The following is a 16,771-nucleotide window of genomic DNA, read 5'->3' on the forward strand; positions in this document are numbered from 1 at the left end:
GAGGGATGCAGGTGGTGGTGAGGGAGTGGGATGGAGTCGGTGGTGAGGGAGAGGGATGGAGTCGGTGGTGAGGGAGATGGATGGAGTTGGTGGTGAGGGAGAGGGATGGAGTTGGTGTTGAGGAAGAGGGCGGGAGTTGGTGGTGAGAGAGAGGGTTGGAGTTGGAGGTGAGGGAGAAGGATGGAGCAGGTGGTGAGGGAGTGGGATGGAGCTGGTGGTGAGGGAGAGGGATGGAGCTGGTGGTGAGGGAGAAGGATGGAGCAGGTGGTGAGGGAGTGGGATGGAGCTGGTGGTGAGGGAGAGGGATGGAGCAGGTGGTGTGGGAGAGGGATGGAGCAGGTTGTGGGGGAGAGGGATGGAGTTGGTGATGAGGAAGTGGGATGGAGTCGGTGTTGAGGGAGAGGGATGGAGCTGGTGTTGCGGGGGAAAGATGGGGTTGGTGGTGAGGCAGAGGGATGCAGGTGGTGGTGAGGGAGTGGGATGGAGTCGGTGGTGAGGGAGAGGGATGGAGTCGGTGGTGAGGGGGATGGATGGCGTTGGTGGTGAGGGAGAGGGATGGAGTTGGTGTTGAGGAAGAGGGCGGGAGTTGGTGGTGAGAGAGAGGGTTGGAGTTGGAGGTGAGGGAGAAGGATGGAGCAGGTGGTGAGGGAGTGGGATGGAGCTGGTGGTGAGGGAGAGGGATGGAGCTGGTGGTGAGGGAGAAGGATGGAGCAGGTGGTGAGGGAGTGGGATGGAGCTGGTGGTGAGGGAGAGGGATGGAGCAGGTGGTGTGGGAGAGGGATGGAGCAGGTTGTGGGGGAGAGGGATGGAGTTGGTGATGAGGTAGAGGGATGGAGTTGGTGATGAGGTAGAGGGATGGAGCAGGTGGTGAGGATGAGGGATGGAGCTGGTGGTGAGGGAGAGGGATGGAGCTGGTGGTGAGGGAGAGGGATGTAGCTGGTGTTGAGGGAGAGGGATGGAGTTGGCGGTGAGGGAGAGGAATGGAGTTAGTGGTGAGGGAGAGGGATGGAGTCGGTGGTGAGGGAGAAGGATGGAGTCTTTGTTGAGGGAGAGGGATGGAGTCTTTGTTGAGGGAGAGGGATGGAGCTGGTGGTGAGGGAGAGGGATGGAGCTGGTGGTGAGGGAGAGGGATGGAGTTGGCGGTGAGGGAGAGGAATGGAGTTAGTGGTGAGGGAGAGGGATGGAGCTAGTGGTGAGGGAGAGGGATGGAGTCGGTGGTGAGGGAGAGGGATGGAGTCTTTGTTGAGGGAGAGGGATGGAGCTGGTGGTGAGGGAGAGGGATGGAGCTGGTGGTGCGGGAGAGGGATAGAGCTGGTGGTGAGGGAGTGGGATGGAGTTGGTGGTGAGGCAGAGGGATGCAGGTGGTGGTGAGGGAGAGGGATGCAGCTGGTGGTGAGGAAGTGGGATGGAGTCGGTGTTGAGGGAGAGGGATGGAGCTGGTGTTGCGGGAGAAAGATGGAGTTGGTGGTGAGGCAGAGGGATGCAGGTGGTGGTGAGGGAGAGGGATGGAGTCGGTGGTGAGGGAGGGGGATGGAGTCGGTGGAGAGCGAGATGGATGGAGTTGGTGGTGAGGGATAGGGATGGAGTTGCTGGTGAGGGAGAGGGATGGAGTTGGTGTTGAGGAAGAGGGCGGGAGTTGGTGGTGAGAGAGAGGGTTGGAGTTGGAGGTGAGGGAGAGGGATGGAGTTGGTGGTGAGGGAGACGGATGGAGCTGGTGTTGAGGGAGAGGGATGGATTTGGTATTGAGAGAGAGGGATGGAGATGGTGTTGAGGGAGAGGGATGGAGTTGGTGTTGAGGGAGAAGGATGGTGCCGGTATTGAGGGAGAGGGATGGAGTCGGTGGTGAGGGAGAGGGATGGAGTCGGTGGTGAGGGAGAGGGATGGAGCTGGTGGTGAGGGAGAGGGATGGAGTCGGTGCTGAGGGAGAGGGCTGGAGCTGGTGGTGAGGGAGAGGGATGGAGTCGGTGGTGAGGGAGAGGGATGGAGCTGGTGGTGAGGGAGAGGGATGGAGCAGGTCGTGAGGGAGAGGGATGGAGTTGTTGGTGAGGGAGAGGGATGGAGCCGGTGGTGAGGGGGAGGGATGGAGCTGGTGGTAAGGGAGAGGGATGGAGCAGGTTGTCGGGGAGAGGGATGGAGTTGGTGTTGAGGGAGAGGGATGGAGCTGGTGGTGAGGGAGAGGGATGGAGTTGGTGTTGAGGGAGAGGGATGGAGTTGGTGTTGAGGGAGAAGGATGGTGCCGGTGGTGAGGGAGAGGGATGGAGTCGGTGGAGAGGGAGAGGGATGGAGTCGGTGCTAAGGGAGAGGGCTGGAGCTGGTGGTGAGGGAGAGGGATGGAGTCGGTGGTGAGGGAGAGGGATGCAGCTGGTGGTGAGGGAAAAGGATGGGGCAGGTGTTGAGGGAGTGGGATGGAGCTGGTGGTGATGGAGAGGGATGGAGCCGGTGGTGAGGGAGAGGGATGGAGACGGTGTTGAGGGAGAGGAATGCAGCTGGTGGTGAGGGCGAGGGATGGAGTTGGTGGTGAGGGAGAGGGATGGAGCTGGTGGTGAGGTAGAGGGATGAAGACGGTGTTGAGGGAGAGGGATGCAGCTGGTGGTGAGGGAGAGGGATGGAGCTGGTGGTGAGGGAGTGGGATGGAGCTGGTGGTGAGGGAGAGGGATGGAGTTGGTGGTGAGGGAGCGGGATGGAGCTGGTGCTGAGGGAGAGGGAGGAGCTGGTGTTGAGGGAGAGGGATGGAGTTGGTATTGAGGGAGAGGGATGGAGTTGGTGTTGAGGGAGAGGGATGGAGTTGGTGTTAAGGGGAATGAATGGAGCTGGTGTTGAGGGAGAGGGATGGAGCTGGTGGTGAGGGAGAGGGATGGAGTCGGTGGTGAGGGAGAGGGATGGAGCCGGTGGTGAGCGAGAGGGATGGAGCTGGTGGTGAGGGAGAGGGATGCAATCGGTGGAGAGGGAGAGGGATGGAGTTGGTGGTGAGGGATTGGGATGGAGTTGGTGGTGAGGGAGAGGGATGGAGTTGGTGTTGAGGGAGAGGGATGGAGCTGGTGGTGAGGGAGAGGGATGGAGTTCGTTGTGAGGGAGAGGGAAGCAGCTGGTGGTGAGAAAGTGGGATGGAGTCGGTGTTGAGGGAGAGGGATGGAGCTGGTGTTGCGGGGGAAGGATGGAGACGGTGTTGAGGGAGAGGAATGCAGCTGGTGGTGAGGGCGAGGGTTGGAGTTGGTAGTGAGGGAGAGGGATGGAGCTGGTGGTGAGGTAGAGGAATGAAGCTGGTGGTGAGGAAGAGGGATGAAGACGGTGTTGAGGGAGAGGGATGCAGCTGGTGGTGAGGAAGTGGGATGGAGTCGGTGTTGAGGGAGAGGGATGGAGTTGGTGGTGAGGGAGAGGGATGGAGCTGGTGGTGAGGGAGAGGGATGAAGACGGTGTTGAGGGAGAGGGATGCAGCTGGTGGTGAGGGAGAGGGATGGAGCTGGTGGTGAGGCAGAGGGATGCAGGTGGTGGTGAGGGAGTGGGATGGAGTCGGTGGTGAGGGAGAGGGATGGAGTCGGTGGTGAGGGAGATGGATGGAGTTGGTGGTGAGGGAGAGGGATGGAGTTGGTGTTGAGGAAGAGGGCGGGAGTTGGTGGTGAGAGAGAGGGTTGGAGTTGGAGGTGAGGGAGAGGGATGGAGTTGGTGGTGAGGGAGACGGATGGAGCTGGTGTTGAGGGAGAGGGATGGAGCAGTTCGCGAGGGAGAGGGATGGAGTTGGTGTTGAGGGAGAAGAATGGAGTTGGTGTTGAGGGAGAAGGATGGTGCCGGTAGTGAGGGAGAGGGATGGAGTCGGTGGTGAGGGAGAGGGATGGAGTCGGTGGTGAGGGAGAGGGATGGAGCTGGTGGTGATGGAGAGGGATGGAGTCGGTGCTGAGGGAGAGGGCTGGAGCTGGTGGTGAGGGAGAGGGATGGAGTCGGTGGTGAGGGAGAGGGCTGGAGCTGGTGGTGAGGGAGAGGGATGGAGCAGGTCGTGAGGGAGGGGGATGGAGTTGGTGGTGAGGGAGAGGGATGGAGCCGGTGGTGAGGGGGAGGGATGGAGCTGGTGGTGAGGGAGAGGGATGGAGCAGGTTGTCGGGGAGAGGGATGGAGTTGGTGTTGAGGGAGAGGGATGGAGCTGGTGGTGAGGGAGAGGGATGGAGTCGGTGGAGAGGGAGAGGGATGGAGCTGGTGGTGAGGGAGTGGGATGGAGTCGGTGGTGAGGGAGAGGGATGCAGCTGGTGGTGAGGGAAAAGGATGGGGCAGGTGGTGAGGGAGAGGGATGGAGTCGGTGGTGAGGGAGAGGGATGGAGTCGGTGGAGAGGGAGAGGGATGGATTCGGTGCTAAAGGAGAGGGCTGGAGCTGGTGGTGAGGGAGTGGGATGGAGTCGGTGGTGAGGGAGAGGGATGCAGCTGGTGGTGAGGGAGTGGGATGGAGTCGGTGGTGAGGGAGAGGGATGCAGCTGGTGGTGAGGGAAAAGGATGGGGCAGGTGGTGAGGGAGTGGGATGGAGCTGGTGGTGATGGAGAGGGATGGAGCAGGTTGTGGGGGAGAGTGATGGAGTTGGTGATGAGGGAGAGGGATGGAGCAGGTGTTGAGGATGAGGGATGGAGCTGGTGGTGAGGGAGAGGGATGGAGCTGGTGGTGAGGGAGTGGGATGGAGCTGGTGGTGAGGGAGAGGGATGGAGTTGGTGGTGAGGGAGAGGAATGGAGTTAGTGGTGAGGAAGAGGGATGGAGCTAGATGTGAGGGAGAGGGATGGAGTTGGTGGTGAGGGAGAGGAATGGAGTTAGTGGTGAGGGAGAGGGATGGAGCTAGTGGTGAGGGAGAGGGATAGAGTTGGTGGTGAGGGAGAGGGATGGAGTCTTTGTTGAGGGAGAGGGATGGAGCTGGTGGTGAGGGAGAGGGATGGAGTTGATGTTGAGGGCGAGGGTTGGAGCTGGTGATGAGGGAGAGGGATGGAGTAGGTGTTGAGGGAGAGGAATGGAGTCGGTGGTGAAGGAGAGGGATGGAGCTGGTGGTGAGGGAGCGGGATGGGGTCGGTGGTGAGGGAGAGGAATGGAGTCGGTGTTGAGGTAAAGGAATGGAGTTGGCGGTGAGGGAGAGGGATGTCGTCGGTGGAGAGGGATGTAGTCGGTAGTGAGGGAGAGGGATGGAGTCGGTGTTGAGGGAGAGGAATCGAGTCGGTGGTGAGGGAGAGGGATGCAGTTGGTGTTGAGGGAGCGGGATGAAGTCGGTGTTGAGGGAGAGGGATGGAGTAGGTGACGAGGGAGAGGGATGGAGTCGGTGCTGGGGGAGAGGGATGGAGTTGGTGGTGAGGGAAAGGCATGGAGTCGGAGGTGAGGGAGAGGGATGGAGTTGGTGGTGAGGGAGAGGGATGGAGTTCGTTGTGAGGGAGAGGGATGGACCTGGTGGTGAGGGAGAGGGATGGAGCTGGTGTTGAGGGAGAGGGATGGAGACGGTGTTGAGGGAGAGGAATGCAGCTGGTGGTGAGGGCGAGGGATGGAGTTGGTAGTGAGGGAGAGGGATGGAGCTGGTGGTGAGGTAGAGGAATGAAGCTGGTGGTGATGGAGAGGGATGAAGACGGTGTTGAGGGAGAGGGATGCAGCTGGTGGTGAGGGAGAGGGATGGAGTTGGTGGTGAGGGAGAGGGATGGAGCTGGTGGTGAGGGAGAGGGATGAAGACGGTGTTGAGGGAGAGGGATGCAGCTGGTGGTGAGGGAGAGGGATGGAGCTGGTGGTGAGGGAGTGGGATGGAGCTGGTGGTGAGGGAGAGGGATGGAGCTGGTGGTGAGGGAGAGGGATGGAGTCGGTGGTGAGGGAGAGGGAGGAGCTGGTGTTGAGGGAGAGGGATGGAGTTGGTATTGAGGGAGAGGGATGGAGTTGGTGTTGAGGGAGAGGGATGGAGTTGGTGTTGAGGGCAAGGAATGGAGCTGGTGTTGAGGGTGAGGGATGGAGTCGGTGGTGAGGGAGAGGGATGGAGTCGGTGGTGAGCGAGAGGGATGGAGTTGGTGGTGAGGGCGAGGGATGCAATCGGTGGAGAGGGAGAGGGATGGAGTTGGTGGTGAGGGATTGGGATGGAGTTGGTGGTGAGGGAGAGGGATGGAGTTGGTGTTGAGGGAGAGGGATGGAGCTGGTGGTGAGGGAGAGGGATGGAGTTCGTTGTGAGGGAGAGGGATGCAGCTGGTGGTGAGGAAGTGGGATGGAGTCGGTGTTGAGGGAGAGGATGGAGCTGGTGTTGCGGGAGAAGGATGGAGATGGTGTTGAGGGAGAGGGATGCAGATGGTGGTGAGGGAGAGGGATGGAGTTGGTGGTGAGGGAGACGGATGGAGCAGGTGGTGAGGGAGAGGGATGGAGCTGGTGGTGAGGGAGAGATTTGGAGTTGGTGGTGAAGGCGAGTGATGGAGCTGGGGGTGAGGGAGAGGGATGGAGTCGGTGTTGAGGGAGAGGGATGGAGTTGGTGGTGAGGCAGAGGGATGCAGGTGGTGGTGAGGGAGAGGGATGCAGCTGGTGGTGAGGAAGTGGGATGGAGTCGGTGTTGAGGGAGAGGGATGGAGCTGGTGTTGCGGGAGAAAGATGGAGTTGGTGGTGAGGCAGAGGGATGCAGGTGGTGGTGAGGGAGAGGGATGGAGTCGGTGGTGAGGGAGGGGGATGGAGTCGGTGGTGAGGGAGATGGATGGAGTTGGTGGTGAGGGATAGGGATGGAGTTGCTGGTGAGGGAGAGGGATGGAGTTGGTGTTGAGGAAGAGGGCGGGAGTTGGTGGTGAGAGAGAGGGTTGGAGTTGGAGGTGAGGGAGAGGGATGGAGTTGGTGGTGAGGGAGACGGATGGAGCTGGTGTTGAGGGAGAGGGATGGATTTGGTATTGAGAGAGAGGGATGGAGATGGTGTTGAGGGAGAGGGATGGAGTTGGTGGTAAGGGAGAGGGATGGAGCAGGTTGTCGGGGAGAGGGATGGAGTCGGTGGAGAGGGAGAGGGATGGAGTCGGTGCTAAGGGAGAGGGCTGGAGCTGGTGGTGAGGGAGAGGGATGGAGTCGGTGGTGAGGGAGAGGGATGCAGCTGGTGGTGAGGGAAAAGGATGGGGCAGGTGTTGAGGGAGTGGGATGGAGCTGGTGGTGATGGAGAGGGATGGAGCCGGTGGTGAGGGAGAGGGATGGAGACGGTGTTGAGGGAGAGGAATGCAGCTGGTGCTGAGGGCGAGGGATGGAGTTGGTGGTGAGGGAGAGGGATGGAGCTGGTGGTGAGGTAGAGGGATGAAGACGGTGTTGAGGGAGAGGGATGCAGCTGGTGGTGAGGGAGAGGGATGGAGCTGGTGGTGAGGGAGTGGGATGGAGCTGGTGGTGAGGGAGAGGGATGGAGTTGGTGGTGAGGGAGTGGGATGGAGCTGGTGGTGAGGGAGAGGGATGGAGTTGGTGTTGAGGGAGAGGGATGGAGTTGGTGTTGAGGGGAAGGGATGGAGCTGGTGTTGAGGGAGAGGGACGGAGTTCATGGTGAGGGAGAGGGATGGAGACGGTGGTGAGGGAGGGGGATGGAGTTGGTGGTGAGGGAGAGGGATGGAGACGGTGGTGAAGGAGAGGGATGGAGTTGGTATTGAGGGAGAGGGATGGAGTTGGTGTTGAGGGAGAGGGATGGAGCTGGTGTTGAGGGAGAGGGATGAAGACGGTGTTGAGGGAGAGGGATGCAGCTGGTGGTGAGGGAGAGGGATGGAGTTGGTGGTGAGGGAGAGGGATGGAGCTGGTGGTGAGGTAGAGGGATGAAGACGGTGTTGAGGGAGAGGGATGCAGCTGGTGGTGAGGGAGAGGGATGGAGCTGGTGGTGAGGGAGTGGGATGGAGCTGGTGGTGAGGGAGAGGGATGGAGTTGGTGGTGAGGGAGTGGGATGGAGCTGGTGGTGAGGGAGAGGGATGGAGTTGGTGGTGAGGGAGCGGGATGGAGCTGGTGCTGAGGGAGAGGGAGGAGCTGGTGTTGAGGGAGAGGGATGGAGTTGGTATTGAGGGAGAGGGATGGAGTTGGTGTTGAGGGAGAGGGATGGAGTTGGTGTTGAGGGGAATGAATGGAGCTGGTGTTGAGGGAGAGGGATGGAGCTGGTGGTGAGGGAGAGGGATGGAGTCGGTGGTGAGGGAGAGGGATGGAGCCGGTGGTGAGCGAGAGGGATGGAGCTGGTGGTGAGGGAGAGGGATGCAATCGGTGGAGAGGGAGAGGGATGGAGTTGGTGGTGAGGGATTGGGATGGAGTTGGTGGTGAGGGAGAGGGATGGAGTTGGTGTTGAGGGAGAGGGATGGAGCTGGTGGTGAGGGAGAGGGATGGAGTTCGTTGTGAGGGAGAGGGAAGCAGCTGGTGGTGAGAAAGTGGGATGGAGTCGGTGTTGAGGGAGAGGGATGGAGCTGGTGTTGCGGGGGAAGGATGGAGTTGGTGGTGAGGCAGAGGGATGGAGTTCGTTGTGAGGGAGAGGGATGGAGCTGGTGGTGAGGGAGAGGGATGGAGTTGGTGGTGAGGGAGAGGGATGGAGCTGGTGTTGAGGGAGAGGGATGGAGACGGTGTTGAGGGAGAGGAATGCAGCTGGTGGTGAGGGCGAGGGTTGGAGTTGGTAGTGAGGGAGAGGGATGGAGCTGGTGGTGAGGTAGAGGAATGAAGCTGGTGGTGAGGAAGAGGGATGAAGACGGTGTTGAGGGAGAGGGATGCAGCTGGTGGTGAGGAAGTGGGATGGAGTCGGTGTTGAGGGAGAGGGATGGAGTTGGTGGTGAGGGAGAGGGATGGAGCTGGTGGTGAGGGAGAGGGATGAAGACGGTGTTGAGGGAGAGGGATGCAGCTGGTGGTGAGGGAGAGGGAAGCAGCTGGTGGTGAGGAAGTGCGATGGAGTCGGTGTTGAGGGAGAGGGATGGAGCTGGTGTTGCGGGGGAAGGATGGGGTTGGTGGTGAGGCAGAGGGATGCAGGTGGTGGTGAGGGAGTGGGATGGAGTCGGTGGTGAGGGAGAGGGATGGAGTCGGTGGTGAGGGAGATGGATGGAGTTGGTGGTGAGGGAGAGGGATGGAGTTGGTGTTGAGGAAGAGGGCGGGAGTTGGTGGTGAGAGAGAGGGTTGGAGTTGGAGGTGAGGGAGAGGGATGGAGTTGGTGGTGAGGGAGACGGATGGAGCTGGTGTTGAGGGAGAGGGATGGAGCAGGTCGTGAGGGAGAGGGATGGAGTTGGTGTTGAGGGAGAAGAATGGAGTTGGTGTTGAGGGAGAAGGATGGTGCCGGTAGTGAGGGAGAGGGATGGAGTCGGTGGTGAGGGAGAGGGATGGAGTCGGTGGTGAGGGAGAGGGATGGAGCTGGTGGTGATGGAGAGGGATGGAGTCGGTGCTGAGGGAGAGGGCTGGAGCTGGTGGTGAGGGAGAGGGATGGAGTCGGTGGTGAGGGAGAGGGATGGAGCTGGTGGTGAGGGAGAGGGATGGAGCAGGTCGTGAGGGAGGGGGATGGAGTTGGTGGTGAGGGAGAGGGATGGAGCCGGTGGTGAGGGGGAGGGATGGAGCTGGTGGTGAGGGAGAGGGATGGAGCAGGTTGTCGGGGAGAGGGATGGAGTTGGTGTTGAGGGAGAGGGATGGAGCTGGTGGTGAGGGAGAGGGATGGAGTCGGTGGAGAGGGAGAGGGATGGAGCTGGTGGTGAGGGAGTGGGATGGAGTCGGTGGTGAGGGAGAGGGATGCAGCTGGTGGTGAGGGAAAAGGATGGGGCAGGTGGTGAGGGAGAGGGATGGAGTCGGTGGTGAGGGAGAGGGATGGAGTCGGTGGAGAGGGAGAGGGATGGATTCGGTGCTAAAGGAGAGGGCTGGAGCTGGTGGTGAGGGAGTGGGATGGAGTCGGTGGTGAGGGAGAGGGATGCAGCTGGTGGTGAGGGAGTGGGATGGAGTCGGTGGTGAGGGAGAGGGATGCAGCTGGTGGTGAGGGAAAAGGATGGGGCAGGTGGTGAGGGAGTGGGATGGAGCTGGTGGTGATGGAGAGGGATGGAGCAGGTTGTGGGGGAGAGTGATGGAGTTGGTGATGAGGGAGAGGGATGAAGCAGGTGTTGAGGATGAGGGATGGAGCTGGTGGTGAGGGAGAGGGATGGAGCTGGTGGTGAGGGAGTGGGATGGAGCTGGTGGTGAGGGAGAGGGATGGAGTTGGTGGTGAGGGAGAGGAATGGAGTTAGTGGTGAGGAAGAGGGATGGAGCTAGATGTGAGGGAGAGGGATGGAGTTGGTGGTGAGGGAGAGGAATGGAGTTAGTTAGTGGTGAGGGAGAGGGATGGAGCTAGTGGTGAGGGAGAGGGATAGAGTCGGTGGTGAGGGAGAGGGATGGAGTCTTTGTTGAGGGAGAGGGATGGAGCTGGTGGTGAGGGAGAGGGATGGAGTTGATGTTGAGGGCGAGGGTTGGAGCTGGTGATGAGGGAGAGGGATGGAGTAGGTGTTGAGGGAGAGGAATGGAGTCGGTGGTGAAGGAGAGGGATGGAGCTGGTGGTGAGGGAGCGGGATGGAGTCGGTGGTGAGGGAGAGGAATGGAGTCGGTGTTGAGGTAAAGGAATGGAGTTGGCGGTGAGGGAGAGGGATGTCGTCGGTGGAGAGGGATGTAGTCGGTAGTGAGGGAGAGGGATGGAGTCGGTGTTGAGGGAGAGGAATCGAGTCGGTGGTGAGGGAGAGGGATGCAGTTGGTGTTGAGGGAGCGGGATGAAGTCGGTGTTGAGGGAGAGAGATGGAGTAGGTGGTGAGGGAGAGGGATGGAGTTGGTGACGAGGGAGAGGGATGGAGTCGGTGCTGGGGGAGAGGGATGGAGTTGGTGGTGAGGGAAAGGCATGGAGTCGGAGGTGAGGGAGAGGGATGGAGTTGGTGGTGAGGGAGAGGGATGGAGTTCGTTGTGAGGGAGAGGGATGGAGCTGGTGGTGAGGGAGAGGGAGGGAGCTGGTGTTGAGGGAGAGGGATGGAGACGGTGTTGAGGGAGAGGAATGCAGCTGGTGGTGAGGGCGAGGGATGGAGTTGGTAGTGAGGGAGAGGGATGGAGCTGGTGGTGAGGTAGAGGAATGAAGCTGGTGGTGATGGAGAGGGATGAAGACGGTGTTGAGGGAGAGGGATGCAGCTGGTGGTGAGGGAGAGGGATGGAGTTGGTGGTGAGGGAGAGGGATGGAGCTGGTGGTGAGGGAGAGGGATGAAGACGGTGTTGAGGGAGAGGGATGCAGCTGGTGGTGAGGGAGAGGGATGGAGCTGGTGGTGAGGGAGTGGGATGGAGCTGGTGGTGAGGGAGAGGGATGGAGCTGGTGGTGAGGGAGAGGGATGGAGTCGGTGGTGAGGGAGAGGGAGGAGCTGGTGTTGAGGGAGAGGGATGGAGTTGGTATTGAGGGAGAGGGATGGAGTTGGTGTTGAGGGAGAGGGATGGAGTTGGTGTTGAGGGCAAGGAATGGAGCTGGTGTTGAGGGTGAGGGATGGAGTCGGTGGTGAGGGAGAGGGATGGAGTCGGTGGTGAGCGAGAGGGATGGAGTTGGTGGTGAGGGCGAGGGATGCAATCGGTGGAGAGGGAGAGGGATGGAGTTGGTGGTGAGGGATTGGGATGGAGTTGGTGGTGAGGGAGAGGGATGGAGTTGGTGTTGAGGGAGAGGGATGGAGCTGGTGGTGAGGGAGAGGGATGGAGTTCGTTGTGAGGGAGAGGGATGCAGCTGGTGGTGAGGAAGTGGGATGGAGTCGGTGTTGAGGGAGAGGATGGAGCTGGTGTTGCGGGAGAAGGATGGAGATGGTGTTGAGGGAGAGGGATGCAGATGGTGGTGAGGGAGAGGGATGGAGTTGGTGGTGAGGGAGACGGATGGAGCAGGTGGTGAGGGAGAGGGATGGAGCTGGTGGTGAGGGAGAGATTTGGAGTTGGTGGTGAAGGCGAGTGATGGAGCTGGGGGTGAGGGAGAGGGATGGAGTCGGTGTTGAGGGAGAGGGATGGAGTTGGTGGTGAAGGAGTGGGGTGGAGCTGGTGGTGTGGGAGTGGGATGGAGTCAGTGGTGAGGGAGAGGGATGGAGTCGGTGCTGAGGGTGAGGGCTGGAGCTGGTGGTGAGGGAGAGGGATGGAGCAGGTTGTGAGGGAGAGGGATGGAGATGGTGGTGAGGGAGAGGGATGGAGATGGTGGTGAGGGTGAGGGATGGAGCTGGTGGTGAGGGAGAGGAATGGAGTTGGTGTTGAGGGAGAGGGATGGAGATGGTGGTGAGGGAGAGGGATAGAGTCGGTGGTGAGGGAGAGGGAGGAGCTGGTGTTGAGCTAGAGGGATGGAGTTGGTATTGAGGGAGAGGGATGGAGTTGGTGTTGAGGGAGAGGGATGGAGACGGTGGTGAGGGAGAGGGATGGAGTCGGTGGTGAGGGAGAGGGATGGAGTCGGTGGTGAGGGAGAGGAATGGAGCTGGTGGTGAGGTAGAAGGATGGAGTCGGTGGTGAGGGAGATGGATGGAGCTGGTGTTGAGGGACAGAGAGGGAGATGGTGTTGAGGGAGGGGGATGGAGTTGATGATGAGGGAGAGGGATGGAGACGGTGGTGAGGGAGAGGGATGGAGTCGGTGGTGAGGGAGATGGATGGAGCTGGTGGTAAGGGAGAGGGATGGAATCGGTGGTACGGTTGAGGGACGGAGTCGGTGGTGAGGGAGCGGGATGGAGTCGGTAATGAGGGAGAGGGATGAAGCTGGTGGTGAGGGAAAGGGATGGAGTCGGTGGTGAGGGACAGGGATGGAGCTGGTGGTGAGGGAGAGGGATGGAGCTGGTGGTGAGGGAGAGGGATGGAGTTGGTGGTGAGGGAGAGGGATGGAGCTGATGTTGAGGGAGAGAGATGGAGTCGGTGGTGAGGGAGAGGGATGGAGTCGGTGGTGAGGGAGAGGGGTGGAGTTGGCAGTGAGGGATAGGGATGGAGTCGGTGGTGAGGGAGAGGGATGGAGTTGGTGGTGAGGGAGACGGAGGGAGTCGGTGGTGAGGGAGGGGGATGGATTCGGTGGTGAGGGAGAGGGATGGAGTCGGTGGTGAGGGAGTTGGATGGAGTCGGTGGTGATGGAGAGGGATGGAGTTGTTGGTGAGGGAGAGGGAAGGAGTCGGTGGTGAGGGAGTGGGATGGAGCTGGTGGTGAGGGAGAGGGATGGAGTTGGTGGTGAGGGAGAGGGATGGAGCTGGTGTTGAGGGAGAGAGATGGAGTCGGTGGTGAGGGAGAGGGATGGAGTCGGTGGTGAGGGAGAGGGATGGAGTTGTTGGTGAGGGAGAGGGAAGGAGTCGGTGGTGAGGGAGAGGGATGGAGACGGTGGTGAGGGAGAGGGATGGAGTCGGTGTTGAGGGAGAGGGATGGAGTCGGTGGTGAGGGAGAGGAATGGAGCTGGTGGTGAGGTAGAAGGAGAGTCGGTGGTGAGGGAGAGGGATGGAGCTGGTGTTGAGGGAGAGAGAGGGAGTTGGTGTTGAGGGAGGGGGATGGAGTTGGTTGTGCAGTTGAGGGACGGAGTCGGTGGTGAGGGACCGGGATGGAGTCGGTGGTGAGGGAGAGGGATGGAGCTGGTGGTGAGGGAGAGGGATGGAGCTGGTGGTGAGGGAGAGGGATGGAGTCGGTTGTGCAGTTGAGGGACGGAGTCGGTGGTGAGGGACCGGGATGGAGTCGGTGGTGAGGGAGAGGGATGGAGCTGGTGGTGAGGGAGAGGGAAGGAGTCGGTGGTGAGGGAGGGGGATGGAGTCGGTGGTGAGGGAGAGGGATGGAGTGGGTGGTGAGGGAGTGGGATGGAGTCGGTGGTGAGGGAGAGGGATGGAGTTGGTGGTTAGGGAGAGGGATGTAGTCGGCGTTGAGGGAGAGGGATGGAGTCGGCGTTGAGGGAGAGGAATGGAGCTGGTGGTGAGGGAGAGGGATGGAGTCGGTGGTGAGGGAGAGGGATGGAGTCGGCGTTGAGGGAGAGGAATGGAGCTGGTGGTGATGGAGAGCGACCGAGTCGGTGTTGAGGGCTGGAATCGGCGTTGAGGGAGAGGAATGGAGTTGGTGTTGAGGGAGAGGGACCGAGTCGGTGTTGAGGGACTGGGATGGAGTGGGTGCTGAGGGAGAGGCTTGGAGTCGGTGCTGAGGGAGAGTGATGGAGCTGGTGGTGAGGGAGAGGGAAGGAGTCGGTGTTGAGGGAGAGGGATGGAGCTGGTGGTGAGGGAGAGGGAAAGAGTCGGTGCTGAGAGAGAGGGATGATGTCGGTGTTGAGTGAGAGGGATGGAATCGGTGGTGAGGGAGAGGGCGGTAGTCGGTGGTGAGGGAGAGGGATGGAGTCGGTGGTGAGGGAGAGGGATGGAGTCAGTGGTGAGGGAGAAGGATGGAGTTGGTATTGAGGGAGAGGGATGGAGTTGGTGTTGAGGGAGAGGGATGGCGTCGGTGGTGAGGGGGAGGGATGAAGCAGGCGGTGAGGGAGAGGGATGTAGTTGGTGTTGAGGGAGTGGGATGGAGTCGGTGGTGAGGGAGAGGGATGGAGTCGGTGGTGAGGGAAAGGGATGGAGTCGGTGGTGAGGGAGAGGGATGGAGTCGGTGCTGAGGGACAGCGATGGAGCTGGTGGTAAGGGAGAGGGATGGAGTCGGTGGTGAGGGAGAGGGATGGAGTCGGTGGTGAGTGGGAGGGATGAAGCAGGCGGTGAGGGAGAGGGATGTAGTTGGTGTTGAGGGAGAGGGATGGAGTCGGTGGTGAGGGAGAGGGATGGAGTCGGTGGTGAGGGAGAGGGATGGAGTCGGTGGTGAGGGAGAGGGATGGCGCTGGTGTTGAGGGAGAGGGATGGATTTGGTGTTGAGGGAGGAGGATGGAGTAGGTGGTGAGGGAGAGGGATGGAGATGGTGGTGAGGGAGAGGGATGGAGTCGGTGGTGAGGGAGAGGGAAGGAGTCGGTGGTGAGGGAGAGGAATGGAGCTGGTGGTGAGGTAGAGGGATGGAGCTGGTGTTGAGGGAGAGAGAGGGAGTTGGTGTTGAGGGAGGGGGATGGAGTTGATGGTGAGGGAGAGGGATGGAGACGGTGGTGAGGGAGAGGGATGGAGCTGGTGGTAAGGGAGAGGGATGGAGTTGGTGGTGAGGTAGAGGGATGGAGTTGGTGGTTAGGGAGAGGGATGTAGTCGGCGTTGAGGGAGAGGGATGGAGTCGGCGTTGAGGGAGAGGAATGGAGCTGGTGGTGAGGGAGAGGGATGGAGTCGGTGGTGAGGGAGAGGGATGGAGTCGGCGTTGAGGGAGAGGAATGGAGCTGGTGGTGATGGAGAGCGACCGAGTCGGTGTTGAGGGCTGGAATCGGCGTTGAGGGAGAGGAATGGAGTTGGTGTTGAGGGAGAGGGACCGAGTCGGTGTTGAGGGACTGGGATGGAGTGGGTGCTGAGGGAGAGGCTTGGAGTCGGTGCTGAGGGAGAGTGATGGAGCTGGTGGTGAGGGAGAGGGAAGGAGTCGGTGTTGAGGGAGAGGGATGGAGCTGGTGGTGAGGGAGAGGGAAAGAGTCGGTGCTGAGAGAGAGGGATGATGTCGGTGTTGAGTGAGAGGGATGGAATCGGTGGTGAGGGAGAGGGCGGTAGTCGGTGGTGAGGGAGAGGGATGGAGTCGGTGGTGAGGGAGAGGGATGGAGTCAGTGGTGAGGGAGAAGGATGGAGTTGGTATTGAGGGAGAGGGATGGAGTTGGTGTTGAGGGAGAGGGATGGCGTCGGTGGTGAGGGGGAGGGATGAAGCAGGCGGTGAGGGAGAGGGATGTAGTTGGTGTTGAGGGAGTGGGATGGAGTCGGTGGTGAGGGAGAGGGATGGAGTCGGTGGTGAGGGAAAGGGATGGAGTCGGTGGTGAGGGAGAGGGATGGAGTCGGTGCTGAGGGACAGCGATGGAGCTGGTGGTAAGGGAGAGGGATGGAGTCGGTGGTGAGGGAGAGGGATGGAGTCGGTGGTGAGTGGGAGGGATGAAGCAGGCGGTGAGGGAGAGGGATGTAGTTGGTGTTGAGGGAGAGGGATGGAGTCGGTGGTGAGGGAGAGGGATGGAGTCGGTGGTGAGGGAGAGGGATGGAGTCGGTGGTGAGGGAGAGGGATGGCGCTGGTGTTGAGGGAGAGGGATGGATTTGGTGTTGAGGGAGGAGGATGGAGTAGGTGGTGAGGGAGAGGGATGGAGATGGTGGTGAGGGAGAGGGATGGAGTCGGTGGTGAGGGAGAGGGAAGGAGTCGGTGGTGAGGGAGAGGAATGGAGCTGGTGGTGAGGTAGAGGGATGGAGCTGGTGTTGAGGGAGAGAGAGGGAGTTGGTGTTGAGGGAGGGGGATGGAGTTGATGGTGAGGGAGAGGGATGGAGACGGTGGTGAGGGAGAGGGATGGAGCTGGTGGTAAGGGAGAGGGATGGAGTTGGTGGTGAGGTAGAGGGATGGAGCTGGTGGTGAGGGAGAGGGATGGAATCGGTGGTGAGGGAAAGGGATGGAGCTGGTGTTGAGGTAGAGGGATGGAGCTGGTGGTGAGGGAGAGGGATGGAGCTGGTGGTAAGGGAGAGGGATGGAGTCGGTGGTGAGGGAGAGGGATGGAGCTGGTGTTGAGGGAGAGGGAGTTGGTGTTGAGGGAGGGGGATGGATTTGATGGTGAGGGAGAGGGATGGAGACGGTGGTGAGGGAGCGGGATGGAGTCGGTGGTACGGGAGAGGGATGGAGGTGGTGGTGAGGGAAAGGGATGGAGTCGGTGGTGAGGGAAAGGGATGGAGTCGGTGGTGAGGGAGAGGGATGGAGCTGGTGGTGAGGGAGAGGGATGGAATCGGTGGTGAGGGAGAGGGATGGAGTTGGTGGTGAGGGAAAGGGATGGAGTCGGAGGTGAGGGAGAGG

Source organism: Heterodontus francisci, chromosome 10 (genome assembly GCF_036365525.1).
Source record: "Heterodontus francisci isolate sHetFra1 chromosome 10, sHetFra1.hap1, whole genome shotgun sequence".
Taxonomy (NCBI): Eukaryota; Metazoa; Chordata; class Chondrichthyes; order Heterodontiformes; family Heterodontidae; genus Heterodontus; species Heterodontus francisci.